At 42.0% G+C, this 13,022-nt stretch overlaps 1 protein-coding gene across 1 annotated transcript in view; it reads right to left on the minus strand.

Annotated features, from left to right (window-relative positions):
- JAZF1 (JAZF zinc finger 1) overlaps window positions 1-13,022 on the minus strand; it is a 331,833-nt gene that overhangs the window by 220,984 nt on the left and 97,827 nt on the right. The window lies entirely within an intron of this gene.

Raw genomic sequence — 13,022 nt, forward strand, 5'->3', positions numbered from 1 at the left:
GGAGATTCATGCTTCGTGACTGTTACTTCTTAATCCAGAAATCTCAGTAGCGGACATAAACGTAATATTTGCATCCCATGGGTTTTTCCTTGCTTTTAAGACGGACATGAAAAATGGCAGGGACTTCCCTGGTGGTTCAGTGGCTAAGACTCCACATACTCCCTATGTAGGGGGCCCAGGTTTGATCCCTGGTCAGGAAACTAGATTCCACATGCTGCAACTAAGAGTTTGCATGGTGCAACTAAGCATCCTGCATGCCACAACCAAGACCCGGCACAGCCAAATAAATAAGGTAAAAAATTTTAAGAAACAGGAAAGAAAAATGGCAGATCCTACACTTTTCACATCACTGAAGATGGCCTTAGGGAAAAATGTCTCAGCCTCCCTAAGAATCTCCTTCTGGCCTGCTAACTAGCGTGCAGGCACAAAAGCAAGGTGAGCGGAGTCTGAGCAAACCTGAGTCATGCAGCTAAAGTGAGATGTACCAACGAGAGGCTCAGTTTCATGGTGCTGTGTCACAGTCAAAATATCCTCAACGCTTCTCCCCATGCCCAAACTGGAAGGAAATAAAACTGTGCCTCCATATATCCTATCGGGGCTTATGAAGACTGTGAAGGGGTCCGCCCACCTTGCAGATGACTCAGTATTAGCCTTTGCTGCTGCCACCATGGAGCGGGACGAAGTCCAGGGCACCTGGATCATGTCTAAACTCAACTCCATCAGGGGAACCACAGCTACATGCTCTTACGATTAAGCTCTCATTTAGATCGATGGAGTCTTTTCCCAGTCATTGTTTTCATCTTTGATGTGTAACTATACAAACAGAGTGGGGGCGGAGGGAACGAACCTATTTTCAAGCCAGCTAGTTCACTGAGACGCAGGGGCCCACAGCACTGGATTCTGGCACAGCTTTCTCCCAGAGGCTCTGGGGCGTCCGGGGATGCTCAGCTCACAGCACTGCCAGTTCTGAGAGTGGAGGAGTTTGCACCCGACCTCACACCCTCCCAAGTTTTAAGGAACTCATACCTAAAGCCTCTCCAGTTGAGCCTGTCCACACAACTACCCTTGAGGCCTGAAGGCCTGGAATAAAGCCAGAACCCAGGCTCCTCACCTTCGGGTGCCCCTTCAACCCCTCCCCAGATGTCTCGGCCTCCCTGCGCACAGGGAAGCGTGCCTGGGGAAGAGGTAGAAAGCAGAGGTCTGGCAGCTGTCCTAGGAAAGGGGAGCTTTTCTGCTGCTCTCTCCTTGACTGTTCCTCACCCTCCAACAGCTGTGAACCCTTCCCCTCATTTATTTTCAAGCAATTAAAACTCCAGCTTGATATCATTACTGTAATCTCTCCACACTGCATTTAGGGGGATTTTTCATCACCGAAGACTTCGTGTACCCATCCAAAAGAGAGAGAGCAGTCTAGAGGCACCGTATACGCTCAGCAGAGTCGCTCAATTGGTTTTCATGCCTGAAAAAAGCCGAGCCGTTGGAAATTAGAAGTTGAAAACATACATGTGGCCACATTTTCCTCTCTCCTTTGCTTCCATGTCCACATGGAAAAGAAGAAAACCCGTAGATATTTGCAAAGGTTTTATGAAATATGAGCTTTGGCTAAGCAAATGTTTTTGAAAATATTTGGACCATCCAAATAGAACAGATGTTTTTGCAGAATTTTCCACCGTCCGGTTGCTGCAGTGCTGTGTGATCCTGCCTGATGTCCAGCCCCCAGGCAGGCTGTCACTGGTCAGCAGAGAGGGCCAAGTCATCCAGCCCCTCTGATCCTTTAGAGCAAGTTCTGCGACACCTCCCCAACCCCATTTGTTTTTCTACCTGCTAAAAGCTGTCTCTGGCATTTGAACAGCATGGAGGGCCAGGAGCAGAGTGTAAGGCAACAGGAAGGTACCCAATTCCTTCCATAACATTCATTGACAAAGCCTAAATTTCACAAGTACAAGACTTATTTCTTACTACGTCCTGAAGCATGAGAGTCATCTAAAATCCCCTATTAAAATGTGAGCTCCTGGAGGGCACAGACTTGTGTGTTTATTCATCTTTGTCTGCCCAGCATTCAGCATATTGCACACACAGAGCAGACACTCAATAAACTGACTAACTGGAATTAAAAGCTACAAATACCTTTGTGGGAATAGGGCCACGACCAGCAGGCATCTTAACTAGAGCTGGGTGCCAGGTAAAAGCAAGATAAACAGACTAAGCCTCCAGGGTGAATGAGGCTGCCTTACAGGGCATGGGGTTGGTTTTCCCACTGAATGAAAAGCCAGTCTTCCGTATGTAGAGAAGCATCTGAAATGTCAGTGGGTTATGTGATGTGGTACAAAAGGCTCCACGCTAGATGCAGCTCGGAGCTAGTGCACAGGCTTTTATACAGTACAGGAAAGCCCCCCAAAATGTTCAGAGAACAGTTTAGATCACAGCATGTTTCTCTGCAGCTTTTATCCACCTGCATGAAAATATAATACACCTTTAGCTGAGACACCTCCATCAATCACAACAGGAAGGTGCTACAATTTAATCACTAAACTCAGATTCTTCTGAAAAATCCTGCCTCGACTGTCCTCTAAAACATCTTTAATCCGCTTCCCAAACGTTTACCGTGAAACTTTCACTTCTTTTCTTTCTCATGGGACCATTTGGAAAGGCTTTGATTTTCCAATAAATATATTAATATACAAGTGTTACTGCTTTGTGTAAAAGTATTTTTAACCCAACTCCTAATCTGCCAATATTTCTGCTGAACCTTTCACTTACCGTTTGCCACCCACACACAGACCCACAGACGGACCTTTCATCCACAGACAACACTTAGAGCTGATTAAAGGGTTCCGAGGTGATGACAAAAATATGCTTAGTTTACAAAAACAGGCAACATGGAAGGGCACATCTGTGACCAGAAAAGACAGAAATTCGCAGAGGAAGCTGCTTTTGATTTGAGCGCCCGGGCTCAGAAAGAGAGAGGGTGGCCAGTCCAGATGCTCACATGGCACAGTGTCCTGAGGGAACCCATGCTTAATATCTAAGTAGTCTTTCTAATTTCAAAAATACAGAACAAAACTACTACTAATGGAAAGGAGCTGGTTTTAACTTTTTTTTAAATCAGAAGATGAAAAATGTTAAAGAAGAAACTAGTGATCCTACAGGTTTACCATGGCCGTCTGAAATCCATGACAGTTTTTGCATTAAACATATCTGCCATTTCACTTTTCACTTCCATTCTATAATCTGCCAAAATGAAGAACTTCCAAGAAGATGCATGAAGCAAATACATGTTTCTTGTATAAACCAGATCCCACCACAAACAGGGTGGATATACTTCAAACACAGTTTGCACCTTAACCCTGCATCTGTTAGGACTGCCCTGGAGCACTGGCCCAGCTCTTTCATTTCAATGAGAAAGTGTGATAATGTTGTCAGCCCAGGGTGTAAAACTGACTTGAAACAAACTGCTATAATCAACTTTTCCCAGACCAACTGAACTGTATGTATGGTAGTATGTAATAAATAATTAATGCAATTAAAGAAATGGCATGAGTGTACTACAGGATTTAATCTGTTCAAGCTGAAGAATAAAGTTCATTTAAAATAATGGTTACCATATTTACATACAGATATGACTATATGCAATTCCATTCCTAAATATCACATAATAATTCCTCAAATTGGATCTTAATGTAAATTAGCATTGCTTCATCTTTGAAAATAAATATCCCAAGACACACAAATTCTTGTATAAAAGTTTTTTTTAAATATCTTAGAATTGTAGAAATTAGAAAATAAAAGAAAAAGGAAATAGAAACCACCCACAACTTAGCTCCCTCCACTGCTCAAAAACCCTGTGTTTAACAATTTAGAAGTAAAGATATAAACAATAGGGGCAGTTTCAAAAGGTTGGGATGGGGTTAAGGGATCAGGGGAGGATGAATTTATCATTTAAAGTTTTTTATCATGTGCATGTATTATGATTTTAATTTTTAAAAACTAGTTTAGATGCATGTACATACTTTTCCAGATTTGCCTCTAGGTACAGTTTTTTTTAAAGCTAAAATTGAGATTATTTTGTGTGAAGCACAGAAAAATACATATTTAGGAAAAACAGAAGGACAACTTCTCTCACCTTATTCTCCCTCCTTCCTAACCTGAGCTCCATCCCAGTATAGAGATACGTGACTTTTATAATCAGCACTATTTTTGGTATGAGCAGGGGGGTAAAATGTGACCCATAATCTTTCTTTCATGTGAAATACAAGACTACTCTTTTCTAGATTTCATTTTATTCATTAGAATGAGAGAAGATCTACGAAATCTGCTAAGTTTTAAAATGAGCAATTGATGCCTAGAACAGTCACATACGCAGAGCTCATACGCAGAGCTCGCACACCCAGACTGGCTGGAGAGCTGGTCTGCCACTTCCCACCCCCTCAGCCAAGGCTGCTCTCACAGGGCTGTTTCACAGCTGCAGTTGCACTGCCCTGTCCTTGGACCTGGCCCTCGGGGTGGCGACTTCAGCCTGCCCACAGCCCCCTCCCCAACACAGGACCGTTCACAGTTGGCGAATTAAGTCAGGGCCACATTCTCCCCACCTGACTTTTTGCATCTTGCTGTATTTCCAATTTAAATGAAAGCAATTCTTCTCTTATTGGCTTGGCCTAAAGCAGTTTCCCCTCTGCCACCACAATTCTGCCACATACAGGTAAATCTACCAAGGTATCCTCCCTTTTGAAGAAAACTGAACCCTCACACGACTGAGCGACTTCACTTTCACTTTTCACATTCATGCATTGGAGAAGGAAATGGCAACCCACTTCAGGATTCTTGCCTGGAGAATCCCAGGGACGGGGGAGCCTGGTGGGCTGCCATCAGTGGGGTCGCACAGAGTCCGACATGACTGAAGCGACATAGCAGCAGCAGCAGCAGAACCCTCACCCTCTTCACGTAGAAGCTACCTGTTTAAGTCTCTGACTTCGTGTCTGCATCCTGCTCCCTGCCTGGGGGGAGGCTGGCTGTCACCCACGGGAGGATAACCACCATCTCCTGTCTGGTTTCAAAACAACTTATCTTCCACTCACAGAAGGCCTTGGATTTGTGAATTCTCTGAGGCAAGGGAGAGCAGGTTCAAAGACAACCTCATGACTGCATGGCAAAATGGGCTGATAGGAAGCAAAATATAGTAAAATAATCATAATTGAAAAGAAATTGCATACGAAAAAGGAACCCAAAACCCACATAAATACCATCATTTGTTGGAGTAGATGCTGAAAAAGAATAGTTTTCTTCAGTTAAAATATCAGAAGTGATGCTTTCCCTATCTGATATATTCTATCCTTTTGTTACACTTTATAAAGGTATATCTAACAGCATTATATAGGAGTTGCTCCAAAATTTCAAAAGGCCTCACATTCACCCCATTCAGTGCTGCTTTTTTCCCCCCAGTCTTCTGGGGGGTGATATTTAAACTATTTAACCCAAATACACTGCTTTGCCCCAGATAAGTTAACAAGTCAGTGTCATAATGTCAGAAGAAGGATCATTAAACATTCGTTCAGGTCACTGAATGAGGCGTACTTGTGGCTAAATTTAGTAAAATTTTCTCTAATTTTTAAATTGTGGTAAACCACATATAACAAAATTTGCTAGCTTAACCATTTTTAAGTGTACAGTTCAGTGGTATTAATTATATTCACAGTATTGTACAACCATCACCACCATCTCCAGAACTCTTTTCATTTTGTAAACTGAAACTCTATAGCTATTAAATAATAACTCCCCCCACCCACCCCAGCGCCAGGCAGCTGCCGCTCTACTTTCTGTCTCTGAGTAATTATTTCTTTCATAGGAATAATTCTAAAGTTTGAGTCATGGAATAGAGCTGAAACTTGAAATGGGATTTAAATATTATGCATAACACACCAACAGGAAAGGAGTATTCCATATGAAGCAGAAATCTGAGCTAAAGAAGATCCAAAAAGCAAAGAAATTTGTTGGGCTTAAAAAAATAGGAATACATATATGAGTCTCTGTGTGTGTGTGTATACACAGTGAGAAAGATATTTCTAGTCTATAGAATAAGCTTCATATTTTTATGGAAAAAGATTCATGGCCTATCAAGTAATAAACATGGGAGAAGAAATGAGTTGTATGAGTAAGCTACTGTTCAGCAATAAGGAGGTTATAAAAGAATATTTTCATAATTACTGTGCACTTTAAATTTAGCATACTAGCTTTATCAATGAGAGCAACCCTTATCTTCCCCACTGTGTGTGAAATTATTTTTCAACTGAAACTGAACTGACAGTTTTATACACAGCTCCATTTCGGGACAAAGCCTGGTCCACTCATTGGAGGACCCACTGTGAATCCCACAGGCCCGGAATGAGACTTTTTAATGACTGGTAGAGTCGTTTATAAGAAATGCCATTAATAATAATAACAACTACTCCTGAATTAAATCCTCATTTTCTGGAAATAAATCCAGAGTGAAAGGATAATGTAAGCCTGCAAGTAAAATCTTATTTTAAAAGAAATCTACTCGGACACCAAGCAGGGAGGAGAGGATGGTTAAGGCCACAGTCTTTGGAGCTGATCTGGGTTCAAATCCTGATACCTCACTTCAAACTTGTGACCTGGTACATCACTGAATCTCTTTGAACCTGTGTATCTTTGGGTGTTAGCATCTGTGGAGTGAGGCTTTTGGAAGGATTATCTGAAATGGCATATGGAAAGCTCTCCCTCGGCGGGAAACTTCTCTCATTACTATATTTCAGCATCTCTGGTGGTAACAGAATCAAGGCTTCCTCCCTACTCCAGTCATTGATTTTCTTACAATAAGTCATTAGGTTAACAGTGAGCCAATCTATCCCAAGAATAGAAAAAAATTATTGGTTATGTGAGAAAATAATTTTAAAACAGATACGCATTTAAAGTAAAAAGCCTACTCTCTCTACCCGAATTACCCCCCACCTTTTTTACTATTAACCTTTTGATGTGTTATTCCAAACCTCTTCTACACACTTATAAGTGTATATATTATAGTTGGTTGGTCTTCCCCCTCAAAACAGGATCATACTGTACATTGCTATTCTGCAAATGACTTGCTTTACTCAACAATATATAATAGAAAATATTACTTTTAGTCATTTCCTAAAGTAAATATACTTTGAGCATTCCCCATATTAATGGATATTTAGATGGATCCATTTTTTTTGCTAGGAAAAAAAAAGTTGAGCTAAGTGGTCTTGATTGATTTGAAACTTAATTCAACACTAGCTATCTTAATCACAGTGACATCAGATCATAAATAAGATCACAATAACAAACAAGAGAGATGGGAGGGAAAGAGAACTTTCATTGGCATTTGGAGTATTTTTTCTCTCTGACTCAAAAGGGATCTATCCTGGAGGCATGCCATCTCCCATTCTCAGGGCAGAGACAAAGCTCACATGCTTAAAAGTAAGTGTTTAGGATTCTAGACTTAGTTTCACTCAAGTGGCCTTGATTGGATGGGGTCCCTCCGCAGTATTAAAACTGCTCTAATTGCATTCTTCAAGCCAGCTGAAGGCTGACAGCTTCCGCTCCCCAGCTCATTATCAGGGCACTTCAAGGGGCTCCATTATGAGCAGAGCACCTGGTCCAAATTTATTTCAACGGCCCAGGGCAAAATGGGAAGGTGCTTAATGTTCAACCACAATGGTGACATTTTTACGAGATATCCAAGGTTCAGAAACAAATAAATGAAAGGTTTGAAAGGAGCACGAACAGAAACTGTGACAATAAAAATTCAACATTAATATATCAATTTTAAACCATATACCACCCATACACTTGGGGTGGCCAAAGGTTCAATGCACGCTAAACAGAAAGAAAAAAGAGGATAAAAAAAGCCAGTACCCAACTCCTCCCCTGACAGATCAAATGTTTTATTCCAGGATAAAAGAATGAGAGGTAGATACCGAAGGCTGGTTAGGATAGCAGAAAATTCAGCCAGAATTCGGAGTGTTAGTTTTAAATGCACTATGTCCACACCTTTTTTCTAGCTGCTTGCACCATTGCTGTCTTTCTACCTTTTAAAAATCCCCTTTTGGAAATAAGATGTCTTATACAGAAGTTTCTATGAGGAAAGACTGGACAAATACATATTTAGAGCTTTTTAATAGATGTACAATAGGAAAAATTTCCCAGGTAGATCAGAGCAGGTCCAAAGTAAAACATTACAACCTATGCATAAATCCATATCTAGAAACTTCTTGTCAAGTGGGATTTTGCTCTCTGTGGCTGAGTATTTGCAGAGGACTTAGTATGCAGACAACAACCAATTTTAAAATCTGAAACCCAGCTGCAGAGCATTAGTGAGCTCTACCCTCCACTGAGAATCTGTTTAAAGAAACCTTTAAAATAAATATTTGTATTCTTTTACTAAACACAACAATGATGCTAATATTGGAATATAAGAAAATGATGAATGAAAAATTATCACAGGCATTTTACAATGGGAATGCTGACTAAACTGGAACTATACAGATTTACGAAATGTTTAGTCTCTTAAGAGAAAAAGAGGAGACTAATTAATCAATTGCACTCGGAAATTTTTTCAACTATTAGTTGCTTTTGGTATTGTAATTTTATCTTTCCCAAGGATTTTCCTTATTAAGCCAACCATACAGATGTGCAAACATTAACTGGCCACATTATAAAGGCTTTAATTACTTTACTGATTTAAGAAGGCAATTAGGTAGCACCGATTTTTCACATATTGATTGTACCTACTCTGGTTTTCTATCTGAATTCATGAATCATCAGGCAACTGGTATAACTACAGGCTGCTACTCGAGTCTTTTATTCTGTTCTTTCCAAGAAACGACTAAAACCACTTAAAATTAATTACCTGATAGAATCACCCTAACTACAAAGAAACAAACAAACAAAAAAAAAAAGGTGGCAAAATCCCTTTAGAGTAAATTCTGTATGTTAGTCATCGGGCAAAGCAATCACTTGTGTGACAGTTGGCAGGCCCTCCAGTGCTAGGACTTGACAGAGGGGAATCTGACCTGGGTGTTCAATAGTGGGATTTTTGGCTCAGTTCTGATTCAGTCTTGCTCGTGCCATTACTGTGCTCTGTATCTCCTTTAAAACTGCTTAAAGCAGCGGAGGTCTGGGAGTCCACAGGGAATTTCCAAGTTTACCTAAGAAACTGAAGCAGACATTTGGATTCTGTACATCCAGGTCCAGTTTCTCCTTCACATCATCCTCTCTCATTATCCTCCCCTCTTCCTATCCATTTTAGGCCCACTACATAATAGTATATAATAGTAAAATAAACAGATATCACAATGATGCTGTTCATTGTGGTACTTACGAGGCAAAACACCCCCAGCCTTTCCCATCCTTCTGCAACAGAAGGACACGGCAGGGTCTGGAAGGCTGTATCACATGAAAAAATTTGAGAACTGTTGCCACAGAACAGATGGTTTTTTAGCTTTTGTACACCCTCCTAGCTCGACTTTAGGAGCTCACTGGATTGATGATAGTGCACCACCATGGGCAGGGTGATCTGGTAGGAAGAGACCTGGATCCAGGTAAGAAGACATGACTGAATCCAACCACAGACGGCATTATTAGCTGTGCAACACAAGTCATCTTTAAGCCTTTTTAGCTTTAGTTTCTCCACCCAAAGTAAAAGTCACTCAGTCATGTCTGACTCTTTGTGACCCCATGGACTATATTGTCCATGGAGTTCTCCAGGCCAGAATCCTGGAATAGGCAGCCTTTCCCTTCTCCAGGGGATCTTCCCAATGCAGGGATTGAACCCAGATCTCTTGCACTGCAGGCAGATTCTTTAGCAGCTGAGCCACAGGGAAGTCCACCTAAAAATGTGAATAATTATGCCTGTTTTACCTATAACAGAGAACCGTTGAAAACATCACACATGTATATGCAAACACTCTGTAAACTGGAAACCAGTGTCAAAAGGACAAACATTATTTCTGCAGAAGCCATTTCCTTCATTCAATCACCTGTGCTGCCCTCCTGTGGTGAGCAAGCTGCAATGCTACTCAAAAAACCAAGTTATTTTGTGAGCTGATGATTCCACTGCTATAACCAGTCCATTCTGAAGGAGATCAACCCTGGGATTTCTTTGGAAGGAATGATGCTAAAGCTGAAACTCCAGTACTTTGGCCACCTCATGCGAAGAGTTGACTCATTGGAAAAGACTCTGATGCTGGGAGGGACTGGGGGCAGGAGGAGAAGGGGACAACAGAGGATGAGATGGCTGGATGGCATCACTGACTCGATGGACGTGAGTCTGATTGAACTCCGGAAGTTGGTGATGGACAGGGAGGCCTGGTGTGCTGCGATTCATGGGGTCGCAAAGAGTCGGACACGACTGAGCAACTGAACTGAACTGAACACGATTTTGGAGAAAATTTTTCTGGGCTCCAAAATCACTGCATATGGTGACTGCAGCCATGAAATTAAAAGACACTTACTCCTTGGAAGGAAAGTTATGACCAACCTAGATAGCGTATTGAAAAGCAGGGACATTACTTTGCCAACAAAGGTCTGTCTAGTCAAGGCTATGGTTTTTCCAGTAGTCATGTATGGATGTGAGAGTTGGACTGTGAAGAAAGCTGAGTGCCAAAGAATTGATGCTTTTGAACTGTGGTGTTGGAGAAGACTCTTGAGAGTCCCTTGGACTGCAAGGAGATCCAACCAGTCCTTTCTAAAGGAGACTGGTCCTGGGATTTCTTTGGAAGGAATGATGCTAAAGCTGAAACTCCAGTACTTTGGCCACCTCATGCGAAGAGTTGACTCATTGGAAAAGACTCTGATGCTGGGAGGGGTTGGGGGCAGGAGGAAAAGGGGACGACAGAGGATGAGATGGCTGGATGGCCTCACGGACTCGATGGACATGAGTTTGAGTGAACTCCGGGAGTTGGTGATGGACAGGGAGACCTGGCGTGCTGTGATTCATGGGGTCGCAGAGAGTCGGACCCGACTGAGCGACTGAACTGAACTGAACACGATGGCTAGCCTAGTAGAGAAAGGAACACCTGACATGGAATACACAATGCAAAGGACCTAACTGGATTGTTTGTTACCTTGATAACACAGCAGAACCTGCATTTCAGTGACACAGACCAGAAAAGACGTTTAAGGACAGAATCCTATATCTGAACAGTGACTCCGGAAATACACTCCTGCACATTGTTCTGTGCCACTGGACAATGATAGAAAACATTCTGGGAAGTGTAAAGTACTAGATAAGAAAAGAACTTGTCTCTGGAGATCAGCTGAGTCATGGTGGGGAGTTGCCCTCCCCTCCCTAATTTGAACATAGATATTTAAGCCAGTGGAATTACTGACCAACTGGAGGAACAAAATGCCATCAACAGACTTGTCTCTAGAACTAGGACAACAGACCTTCAGAACTGCAGGGACCTGAGATACAAGGTCGTTCCATTTCCTTTCTTTATAGTTAAGAAACCTAAGATGCGGATAATTGAAAAGACTGCTGAATTGTCCAGGCCAGAATATTGGAATGGGTAGCCTTTCCCTTCGAGAAGGGATCTTCCCAACTCAGGTCTTCCCAAGACCAGGGATCGAACCCAGGTCTCACACATTACAGACAGATTCTTTACCAGCTGAGCCACCAGGGAAGCCCAAGAAACTGGAGTGGGTAGCCTATCCCTTCTCCAGTGGATCTTCCCACTCCCAGGAATCAAACCGGGGTCTCCCGCATTGCAGGCAGATTCTCTACCAGCTGAGCTACCAGGGAAGCCTGAATCTCATCAGAGCACGCACCACCACACCAGACAGCCCAAACTACATCTTCATTTGTGTATCGCTGTGACACCTGTATACAGCAATGAGAAACACTGAAAGCTACTGAAAAGCTAAAGGGAACAAAATAAAATACTGATATTATCATGAGGAGAAATCATGGAAGAAGCAAGTCTCCAAAAAATAACTGGAGAGTTTACCCCTGGGTTGGCCAATATTAAAATAATACCAACAACAGTCAGTTCACAAGCAAATCAATAAAGGCTTGTTGATGAACTGTGTAAAGAAGCACTCAAGAACTTGGCTCCTTTCTAAAATGTTTAAGAAATATTTAATTGTACTCACTATGCAGCCAGCTCTGTTTTAAATTCTTTATTTCTTATAACCTCATCATGACACTCAGAATGCTGCTAACAACCTTTATTAACTAGATCAGTTTATGAACCACAGTGAGCACCATAGATCAGACAAGTGATCTATTAATGAGGGGAGCTTACCAAGGTTCCTTAGCAGGAACTGAGTAGGTTGGTAAATCTGGGGAAAGGGCAAGAAAACCAGTGGAGAACGGCACAAGGAGAAGCTGCTGGCCAAGTGAGAGCATGCTCCCATTCCTCTGCCCTCAAGGCAGCATGGATCACAGCTGGAACATGGCCAAGTAGGTGTAAGGTTTTGGGGACTCACTGTTCCCACTCCGTAGTAGGGCTAGATGATAATAACATTATGATGATACAAAACACATATAGACAAATGGTACCTGGAAGACAGAGCAAGCCTGTTCCGGCTCCAATCTGTGGCAAAGTCTGGGGAAAAGCATGGAAGGGGTCTACATCCATAGAGGATGCACATGAGCGGAAGAGTCAAGAGCCTCTGAGTACCCAGAAGTTTGCAAGGTTTTGTCATAACCAGTGCCAATAAAGCTGGCTTAAAACTCAACATTCAAAAAACTAAGATTATGACATCCAGTCCCATCACTTCATGGCAAATAGATGGGGAAACAGTGGAAACAGTGACAGACTTTATTTTCTTGGGCTTCAAAATCACTGTGGACAGTGACTGCACCCACGAAATTAAAAGACGTTTGCTCCTTGGAAGAAAAGCAATGACAAACCTAGACAGCATATTAAAAAGCAGAGACATCACTTTGCTGACAAAGGTCCATCTAGTCAAAGCTATGGTTTTTTCAGTAGTCATGTATGGATGTAAAAGTTGGACCATAAAGAAAGCTGAGCACCGAAGAA

This window comes from Capra hircus, chromosome 4, assembly GCF_001704415.2.
Source record: "Capra hircus breed San Clemente chromosome 4, ASM170441v1, whole genome shotgun sequence".
Lineage (NCBI taxonomy): Eukaryota > Metazoa > Chordata > Mammalia > Artiodactyla > Bovidae > Capra > Capra hircus.